General features: G+C 39.0%; 1 non-coding gene across 1 annotated transcript; it reads left to right on the top strand.

Moving 5' to 3' along the window:
* Positions 1–216: 216 nt before the first annotated feature.
* On the top strand, positions 217–323 carry LOC122431549. The gene has a single exon (XR_006266566.1). It is a non-coding gene; the product is annotated as a U6 spliceosomal RNA (small nuclear RNA).
* The last annotated feature ends 10,319 nt before the right edge of the window (positions 324–10,642 follow it).

The raw sequence follows: 10,642 nt of genomic DNA on the forward strand, positions 1-10,642 counted from the left end.
CACAAAAAGTCGGACACGACTGAACGACTGAACTGAACTGATGGAACCAGATGCCATGATCTTAGTTTTTGAATGTTGAGTTTTAAGCCAAATTTTTCACTCTCCTCTTTCATTTTCATCAAGAGGCTCTTTAGTTCTTCTTCACTTTCTGTCATCACTGTGGTGTCATCTGTGTATCTGAGGTTATTGATATTTCTCCCGGCAATCTTAATTCCAGCGCTCGCTTTGGCAGCACATATACTAAAATTGGAACAATACCCAGAAGATTAGCATGGCCCCTGTGCAAGGATGACACGCAAATTCGTGAAGCATTCCATATTTTTACAATAACCCTATATGCAAGACAAAAAGAGACACAGATGTATAGAGCAGAATTTTGGACCCTGTGGGAGAAGGCGAGGGTGGGATGATCTGAGAGAATAGCATTGAAACATGTATATTATCAATTGTGAAACAGATCGCCAGTCCAGGTTTGATGCATGAGACAAGTGCTCAGGGCTGGTGAACTAGGATGACCCAGAGGGATGGGATGGGGAAGGGGTGGGAGGGGGGTTCAGGATGGGGAACACATGTAAGTCCATGGCTGATTCATATCAGTGTATGGCAAAAACCACTACAATATTGTAAAGTAATTAACCTCCAATTAATATAAATAAATGAAAAGAAAAGAAACAGGGTATTCCTTGGAAGGACTGAGGCTGAAGCTGAAACTCCATACTTTAGCCACCTGATGAGAAGAACTAACTCATTAGAAAAGATTCTGACGTTGGGCAAGATTGAAAGCAGGAGAAGGGGATGGCAGAGGATGAGATGGTTGGATGGCATCACCAACTCAATGGACATGAGTTTGAGCAAGCTCTGGAAGTTGGTGATGGACAGGGAGACCTAGCGTGTCGCAGTCCATGGGATCGCAAAGAGTCTGAAACGACCAAGCGACTGAACTACTGAACTGAACTGAACTGCTTGAAACAAAGTAAACTGAACGCACTCCAGGCACTCCCTGGCAGTGTGGTACCTCCCTGGCAGCTCTGAGCGGGCATGCAATGCCACCATCAGCCGCTCCTGAAAGGTCTGTGGCCTCCCTTCTGCCACCACTGTATAGTGGCCCTTGCTGGCCCATGTTTTCTTTTGATGCATTATTCACATTTTTAAAAGATTTATTGATGTCATTTATTTGCATTTGCCTGCACTGGGTCTTTGTTGTGGCTCACAGGCTCCTCACTGTGGCGGCTTCTGTTGTAGAGCATGGGCTTCGTGGCTCCGGAGCATGTGGCATCCTCCCGGAGCAGGGAGCAAACTTGCGTCCCCTTCATTGGCAGGCAGATTCTTAACTCTTGGACCACCAGGGAAGTCCCCAATAAATTCTTAATTATTTAAAAGATAATTTAAAATAAAGAACTAAATTAAAAAAAATCTTAATTCCAGCTTGTGCTTCATCCAGCCCAGGATTTCTCATGATGTACTCTGCATATAAGTTAAATAAACAGGGTGACAATATGCAGCCTTGATGTACTCCTTTCCCAATTTGGAACCAGTCTGTTGTTTCATGTCTAATTCTAATTGTTGCTTCTTGACCTGCATATAGATTTCTCAGGAGGCAGGTCAGGTGATCTGGTATTCCAGTCTGTTGAAGAATTTTCCACAGTTTGCTGTGATCCACACAATCAAAGGCTCTGACATAGTCAATAAAGCAGAAGTAGAAGTTTTTCTGGAACGCTCTTGCTTTTTCGATGATCCATTGGACATTGGCAATTTGATCTCTGGTTCCTCTGCCTTTTCTAAATCCAGCTTGAACAACTGGAAGTTCATGGTTCACATACTGTTGAAGCCTGGCTTGGAGAATTTTAAATATTACTTTGCTAGTGTGTGAGATGAGTGCAATTGTGTGGTAGTTTGAACACTCTTTGGCATTGCCTTTCTTTGGGATTGGAATGAAAACTGACCTTTTCCAGTCCTGTGGCCACTGCTGAGTTTTCCAGATTTGCTGGCATATTGAGTGCAACACTTTCACAGCATCATCTTTTAGGATTTGAAATAGCTCAGCTGGAATTCCAATACCTCCACTAGCTTTGTTTGTAGTGATGAGCAATTATAAAACTGAGCAGAAGACATGAACCAACTGTTTTTGGCCTTTTTACAATCAGTAGTGTGATCCCCAAGTAAAAAGAGGTGTACAAAATGCCACTATCTCCTCAGCTTTCTGCCTGATGCCACTTTCTGGTGCTGCAGTGAGGCGAAGTTCAAGCAGAACATAGCAGAGATGAACATTTGAAGCTGTTGATGGAGCTAAGACTTGTAGGTCAGAGTGTTCGACAGAAGGGTGTACAGAAAAGGTGTACCAAAAAAAGGATGTACAAAACAAGCTGTATATGGGCCTTTTTAAGTCTTTTGTTGTTATTATTCAGTTGCCCAGTCATGTCTGACTCTTTGAGACCCATGGACAGCAGCATGCTAGGCCTCCCTGTCCCTCACCGTCTTCCGAAGTTTGCCGAAGTTCATGTCCATTGCATTGGTGATGCCATCCAGCCGAACACTAAAGACTTAAGAATATTCAGGGTGAGACCTCACAGGCTTGGCCATACTGGTTTTCACAGCATTGGGAAATGTAGGAGTTTCTATTAGGTAGAATCAAGGGACCTTATTAAATTGTCAAGCATTCAATTGAGAACCAGAAAGGTCATGCATTAGGAGTATGGCTACTCTAATCCTATTATGCTAGACCTTTCCCATAAAGTTTAAAAATATGCCACACACACACAAAAAAAGAAAAGCTACCAGTCAGTAAATTAACTTGGTCAGAACAAGATATAATATCCTTTAAAGGAAAGCAATAAAATCCTAACACTCAAAAAAATTTAGCATTCACTTTGTTTAACATAAAATGTAGAATAGCTAGACATGAAAAAAACTCATAACCAGAGTAAGAAAAAAAAGACAATAGAAATTGACCCATAGGTGACAAATGTTAAAAGAGCAGACAGGTAATTTTAAATAGCTATTCTTAATACACTTAAGAATTTAAAGGAAAAGATTAACATACTGGGTAAGAGATGGAAAAGTTCACTAAAAGAAACAGTAAAAAAAAAGAAATGGAAATTCTATTTTTTTTAATTGAAGTACAGTTGATTTACAAGTTTGTGTTAATTTTGCTACACAGCAAAGCGATTCAGTTATATATATATATATTCTTTTTAAGCTTTTGTTTGTCTTTTGTTTCTTTTTTTCATATTCTTTTTTATCATGGTTTGTCACAGGATATTGAATATAGTTCTCTGTGCTATAGAGTAGGACATTGTTGTTTATCCATTCTGTATATAAGAGTCTGCATCTGCTAACCCCAACTTGCCATTACACTCCTTCCTCACCAACCTCTTCCCCTTGGCAACCACGAGTCTATTCTCTACATCTGTGAGTCCGTTTCTATTTCATAGGTAGGTTCATTTGTGTCATATTTTAGATTTCACATAAAAGTGATATCATATGCAATTTATATTTCTTTCTGACTTACTTCACTTAGCATAATCTCAAGTTGCATCCATGTTGCTACAAATGGCATTATTTTGTTCTTTTTTATGGCTGAGTAGTATTCCATTGTACATATGTACCATATCTTCTTGATCCATTCATCTGTCTATGGACAGAAATGGAAATTCTAGAAGTAAAACTGTAGCATCTGGAATATAAATTCACTGGGTGGAACTAACAGCACACTGGAAACTATAGAAGGAAAGATCAGTGAAATTGAAGATAGGGATGTAGGAATGATCTAGAGTGATGCTTACAGAGGGGGGTGGGTGGAGGATAGATAAAGGAAAAAGAGCAATGAAGGCTTCCCTGGTGGTCCAGTGGTTAAGAATCCGACTAGCAATGCAAGGGACACTGGTTCAATCCCAAGTCTGGGAAGATCTCACATGCCACAGAGAAACTAAACCCATGAGCCACAGTACTTAGCCTGTGAGCCTAAAACCTGTGCTCTGCAACAAGAGATGCCACCGCATGAGTCTGCATACCACAACAAAGAGTAGGCCCTGCTTGCCACAACTAGAGAAAGCCCAAGTGCAGCAATGAAGAACCACCACAGCTAAAAAATTACATTAAATAAATATTTTTTTTAAAGGAGCAATGGGTTGGTGGGGAAAGAGTATAAGGGGAAGTTGGGGTTAGCAGATGCAGACTATTAAATGTAGAATGGATAAACAACAATATCCTACTGTGTAGCACAGAGAACTATATTCTATATCTTGTGATAAACCATGATAAAAAAGAATATGAAAAAGAAAGAAAAATAATATACTAGATAATATAAAATGATGTAACATACATATAACTGCAACCCTAGAATAAGAGGAAAGACTAGGGTTAAAAAAAATTAGTGGCCAAAATGCTTCCAAATTTGAAAATATCAATTCATAGATCCTAGGATCTTAATGAATCCCAAACAGGAAAGAAATGCAAAGAAAATCATGCCCAGGAATAGCAGTTAAATTGCTGAAAGTGAAAAAGAGTAAATATTGAAAGTGTCTATAGGAGAAATATACACTACAGTTAATGAACAGCAATAAAAATGACCACTGATTCCCACCAGAAATAATGCTATCAGAAGACAATGAAAAAATATTGTTATTGTGGGAACCTATAGCCAATGAAAATATTCTTGAAAAACAAAGGCCTGTGATTGTGGGGATGAGGTTGAGGGTGGTTCAAATGGTATATGGGAACTCTTTGTACTTTTCACTCAATTTTGGGTTGTGACCCTAAAACTGCTCCATTAAATTAAATGTTAAAGCAAGTTCTTCAGGTCAAGGAAAATGATGTAAGGTAGAAAGTGAGATTTAAAAGAAAAAAAAGAAAGTGAGATTTATACAAAGGAATGAAAAGCACCAGAAATGGTGCATTTGTAGATAGATAAAACATACTTTTTCTCATTTATTAACTTTCTTTGAAAATAATTAACTATTTAAGACTTCCCTGGTGGTCCAGTGGTTAAGAATCTGCCTGCCAATACTTGGGGACACAGGTTCGATCCCTGGTCCAGGAAGACCCCACAGCTAAGCCTGTGTGGCACAACTACTGAGCCCAAGCTCCAAAACAAGAGACGCCACCACAGTGAGAAGCCTGTGCACCACAGCTAGAGAGTAGCCCCTGCTTGCTGCAACTGGAGAAAGTCTGCATGAAGCAATGAAGACCCAGTGCAGCCAAAAACAAATAAAGAATAAATACAATTTTAAAGTAACTATTTAAGGAAGAAATAATAACACTACATTGTGAGGTTTATAACATAATGTATTTGGTTATACATGAAGTGGTATATTAACTAATGGTAGACCATGATGAGTTATGGATATATATTGTATGCCCTAGAGTAACTATTAAACCAAAAAGGTATGTCTAAAAAGCTAATGGAGGAGATCAAATGAAAACAAAAGAAAGAGTTTAAAAAATACAAGAGTGGAGGGATAAAGGAACCAAATATAGATAAGACAGAGAGAAAACAAATAGCAAAATGATAGACTTAACCCAACCATATTAGTAATGATACTAAACATAAACAGACCATATATTCCAGATTATCAAACTGAATATAAAAGCAAGACTCAGTTATATACAACTGCACTTTAAGTATACTAACACAAATAAGTATAAGAATCGAAAATGTATACAATGCACAGGTTGATCATAAGAAATTTGAGGTGGCTAAATTAATTAACATCAGATAAAATAGACTTTGAGATTATTATCATAGGGAATTTCACAGTAAGGAAGTTATTAATTCATTAAGAATACATAAGAATCCAAATTTTGTATAGATCTAATAAAAGAATTTTGAAATATGTAAAGCTAAAATTGACAGAACTAAGAAAGACAAGTAGACAAATCCATAATCATAGTTGGAGTTTTTAACACCTTCTTTTAGGAATTTATAAAACAGACCAAAAAAATTAGTAAAGATAGAGAATGAACAATACCATCAACCAGCTTGACTTATTGAAATGTATCAAATACTGCATTCAACTACTGTATTTTCAAGAATACACTGAACATTCAAGATAAACTATATGTTAGGTCATAAAAATAAATATATAACACTACATATAAAATAAAATTATACAGAGTATATCCTCTGACAACTCTGTTAAATTAGGAGTTGATTACAATGGCATGTCCAGAAAACCAGCAAATATTTGGAAATTATCATATTACCAGATAATCCATAGAGTCAAAGAGATGGCAAGGAATTAGAAATATTCTTAAATGAATGGTAATGAAAACACATTAAAATTTGTGCGATACAGTTAGCAGTGCTTAAAGGGAAACTTATAGCTTTAAATGTTTGTTTTAGAAAAGTTATGATATTAATGAATTATAGAATGAAAGTAAATACAATAAAAAAAATTAGTAGTTTGAAAAAATGAAAGAAATCTATAAATCTCTAGCAAGAATAATAGAGAAAAAAGAAAACATCTTACACCATTTATAAAAATAAACTCAAAATGGCTTTAAGACTTAAATATAAGACATGACATGATAACACACCAGGAAGAGAACATAGGCCAAACATTATTTGTCATAAATCATACCAATGTTTTCTTAGGTCATTCTCCCAAGGCAATAGAAATAAAACAAACAAATGGGACCTAATCAAATTTACAAACTTTTATACAGAAAAGTAAGCCAGCAACAAAATGAAAAGAAAATCTATAGAATGGGAGAAAATATTTTCAAATGATGTGACAGACAAGGGCTTAATTTCCAAAATAGGCAAACAGCTGATACAACTTATTCAACAACAACAACAACAACAAAAACCCCAAACAACCCAATCAAAAAATGGACAGAAGATCTAAACAGACATTTCTCCAAAGAACACAGATAACCAAGAAATACAGTGCCCTGTGCTCAGTCGTGTCTGACTCTCGGCGACCCCATGGACTGTAGCCCACCAGGCTCCTCTGTCCATGGAATTTTCCAGGCAAGAATACTGGAGTGGGTTGCCATTTCTACTTCCAGGGGATCTTCCTGACCCAGGGATCGAACCCGCATCTCCAGTGTCTCCTACATTGTGAGTGGGTTCTTTACCCATTGAGCCATCAGGGAAGCCCACGGATAGCCAAGAGGCACACGAAAAGATGTTCAACATCGCTAATTAAATGAGGTATCACCTCACGCCTGTCAGAATGGCCATCATTAAAAACTCTACAATAACAAGTACTGTAGAGCATGTGGAGTAAAGGGAAACCGCCTACTCTGTTGGTGGGAATGTAAGTTGGTGTCGCCACTGCAGAGAGCAGTATGGCGGTTTCTCGGAAAACTAAAAATAGGATTACTGTATGATCCAGCAATCTCACTCCTGGGCATAATAAAAAAAGTGCATGCACCTCAATGTTCATAGCAGTACTATTCACAATAGGCAAGACATGGAAACACCTTAAATGTCCATTGACAGATGAATGGATAAAGAAGATGTGGTACAGATATACAATGGAATACTATTCAGCAACATAGATGCGACTTGAGATGATCATATCATAAGTGAAGTCAGGGGAATTCCCTGGTGGTCTAGTGGCTAAGACTCCGGGATCCTATTGCAGGAGATCTTGGTTCCACCCCAGGTAAGGGAACTAGATCCCACATCCCACAGCTAAAGATCCCACATGCTGCAACTAAAAGACCTGGTGCACTGAAAAAAAAAAACAAACCCTGAAATAGACTTACATAAATAGTCAACTGAACTTTGACAGAGGAGCAAAGTTAATACAGTGGAGAAAAGAGAATGTTTTCAACACATGATGTTGCACAATTTAACATCCACATTAAAAAAAAAATGATCTAGGTACAGACCTTAGACCCTTCACAAAAAATTAGCTCAAAATGAATTGTAGACTTAAATGTGAAACACAAAACTGTAAAACTATAACATGGGAGAGAATTAATGTGATCTCGAGTTTGGCAATGGCCTTTTTATACACCACACTAAAGGCATGACCCATGAAAGAGATCATTGGTAAGCTGGACTTCATTGAAATTAAAAACCTATGCTCTGTGAGAGACAATGTGAAGAAAAGGAGAAACCAAGCCTCAGGCTGGGAGAAAGTATTTGCAAATACTTTCTGGTCCAGGCCTGTTACTGATAACAGGACTTACCTGATACAGGACTGTTATCTCAAATGTACAGAGAACTCTCAAAACTCAAAAATAAGAAAACAAATGGAGAAAATACTTGCAAACCATATATCTGATAAGGAACTCATACGACTTAATGGCAAAAATATATAAGGAACCCATACAACTCAATAGCAAATAACCAAATAAACCAATTCAAACATGGACAAAGTATCTTGTAAAATAATAGAAAATATATGTTGATCTCTGTCCCCAGTTCCTGGAACCTTTGTCATTTCCTGGGTAGGATAGCAGTGTCTTTGCTCTGGTGAAGTGACTTATCGAGGGTAGGCTCCTGAATGAGGGCCAGTCACCAGAAAGATTAAGCCGTAATCAGTAGGCTTGGCGTTTTCAATCTCATTCCCCCATCTTCCACAGAGGAGCTGGAAATGGAGTTAATGATTGATGTTGCCTGCATGAGGAAGCCTGCATAAATATTCTGAAAGTGTGGGGTTTGGAGAGCCTCTAGGTTGGTGACCACATGGAGTGGGGTGTGGAGAGTTGTACACATGGACAGGGCATAAGAGTTCAGTGCCCCTTCCCATATACTTTGCCCTATACATCTCTTCCATATGGATGTTCATCTGTATCCATTACCATATCCTATTACAGTAAACTGCTGAACAGTAAGTAAACGGTTTTCCTGAGTTCTGGAGCCATTCTAGGAAATCAGTTGAACCCAAAGATGACACTGTGGGAACCTCTGATTTGTAGCCAATGGGTCAGAAGCACAGAAGCATCTGAACTTTCTATTGGCATCTGAAGTGGTAGGGAGGGGACTTGTAGGACTGAGCCCTTACTTTGTAGGATCTGACACTATCTCCAGGTGCAGAGTGTCAGAAATGAGAGTTAAATTACTGGCGTGGGGAAACCCCCTTCACATTTTGTGACCAGAGTGTCAGAAGTGAAGTGTTCTGTGTAAAAGTAAAGGACACACATAGGAAAAAAGGACTACTGAGGGGTTAAAATACAGGCCTGGGGGACTTCCCTCATGGCCCAAATTCCTTGCTCCCAATGCAGGGGGCCTGATTTGATCCCTGGTCAGGGAACTAGATCCCAAATGCTGCAACTAAGAAGTTCTGGAGCCGCAATGAAGATTGAAGATCCCATGTGCCACAGATGCAGCTCAGTCAAATAAATAAATGTTTTTAAAAATAAATGAATAAAATACAGACCTGAATAGATGTTATACCAGAGAAGGTATGCAAATGGCCAACAGGTACATGAAAGTTTGCTCAACATCGTTACTCACCAGGGAAATGCAAATCAACCCCACCTCTACTCCCCACAATGAGATATCATCTCACACCTGATGTCTGTTACCAAAAGATGAGAGAGAACAACGAATGTTGGCAAGGATGTGAAGAAAAGAGAAGCCCTGTGCCCTGTTGGGCGGAATGCAAATTGGTATAGTCACTACAGGAGACACTATGGAGGCTCCTCAAAAAATTAAAAATAGAATGGTCCAGCAATCCCACTTCTGGACCAACATAGACAGCATATTAAAAAGCAGAGACATTACTTTGCCAACAAAAGTCCGTTTAGTCAAAGCTATGGTTTTTCCAGTAGTCATTTATGGATGTGAGAGTTGGACTATAAAGAATCCCGAATAATGGATGCTTTTGAACTGTGATGTTGGAGAAGACTCTTGAGAGTCCCTTGGACTGCAAGGAGATCCAACCAGTCAATCCTAAGGGAAATCAGTCCTGAATATTCATTGAAAGGACTGCTGCTGAAGCTGACGCTGCAATACTTTGGCCACCTGATGCGAAGAGCTGACTCATTGAAAAAGACCGTGATCCTGGGAAAGATAGAAGGCAGGAGGAGAAGGGGATGACAGTGGATGAGATGGCTGGATGGCATCACTGACTCAATGGACATGAGTTTGAATAAGCTCCGGGATTTGGTGATGGACAGGGAAGCCTGGTGTGCTACAGTCCATGAGGTCACAAAGAGTCGGACATGACTGAGTGACTGAACTGAACTGAACTGATCTGAAGGAAATGAAATCACTCTCTCAAAGAAACACCTGCATTTCCATGTTCACAGCAGTGTTATTCACCATATCCGAGACATAGAAACAACCTGAGTGTCCACTGATAAATGAATGATGTTTTAATGCGGGGTATATACACATTGTAATATTATTCAGCTGTAAGAAAGAAGGAAATCCTGCCATCTGTGACATGGATGGAACTTGAGGGCATTCAATTCAGTTCAGGTCGGTCACTCAGTTGTGTCCGACTCTTTGTCACCCCATGGGCTGCAGCTCGCCAGGCCTCCCTGTCCATCACCAACTATGGAGCTTACTCAAACTCATGTCCATTGAGTCGGTGATTCCATCCAGCCATCTAATCCTCTGTCATTCCCTTCTCCTCCCACCTTCAATCTTTCCCAGCATCAGGGTCTTTTCAGATGAGTCAGTTCTTCACATAAGGTGGCCAAAGTATTGGAGTTTCAGCTCCAGCAGCAGTCCTTCCAA

This window comes from Cervus canadensis, chromosome 29 (genome assembly GCF_019320065.1).
Source record: "Cervus canadensis isolate Bull #8, Minnesota chromosome 29, ASM1932006v1, whole genome shotgun sequence".
In the NCBI taxonomy this organism is placed as follows: Eukaryota; Metazoa; Chordata; class Mammalia; order Artiodactyla; family Cervidae; genus Cervus; species Cervus canadensis.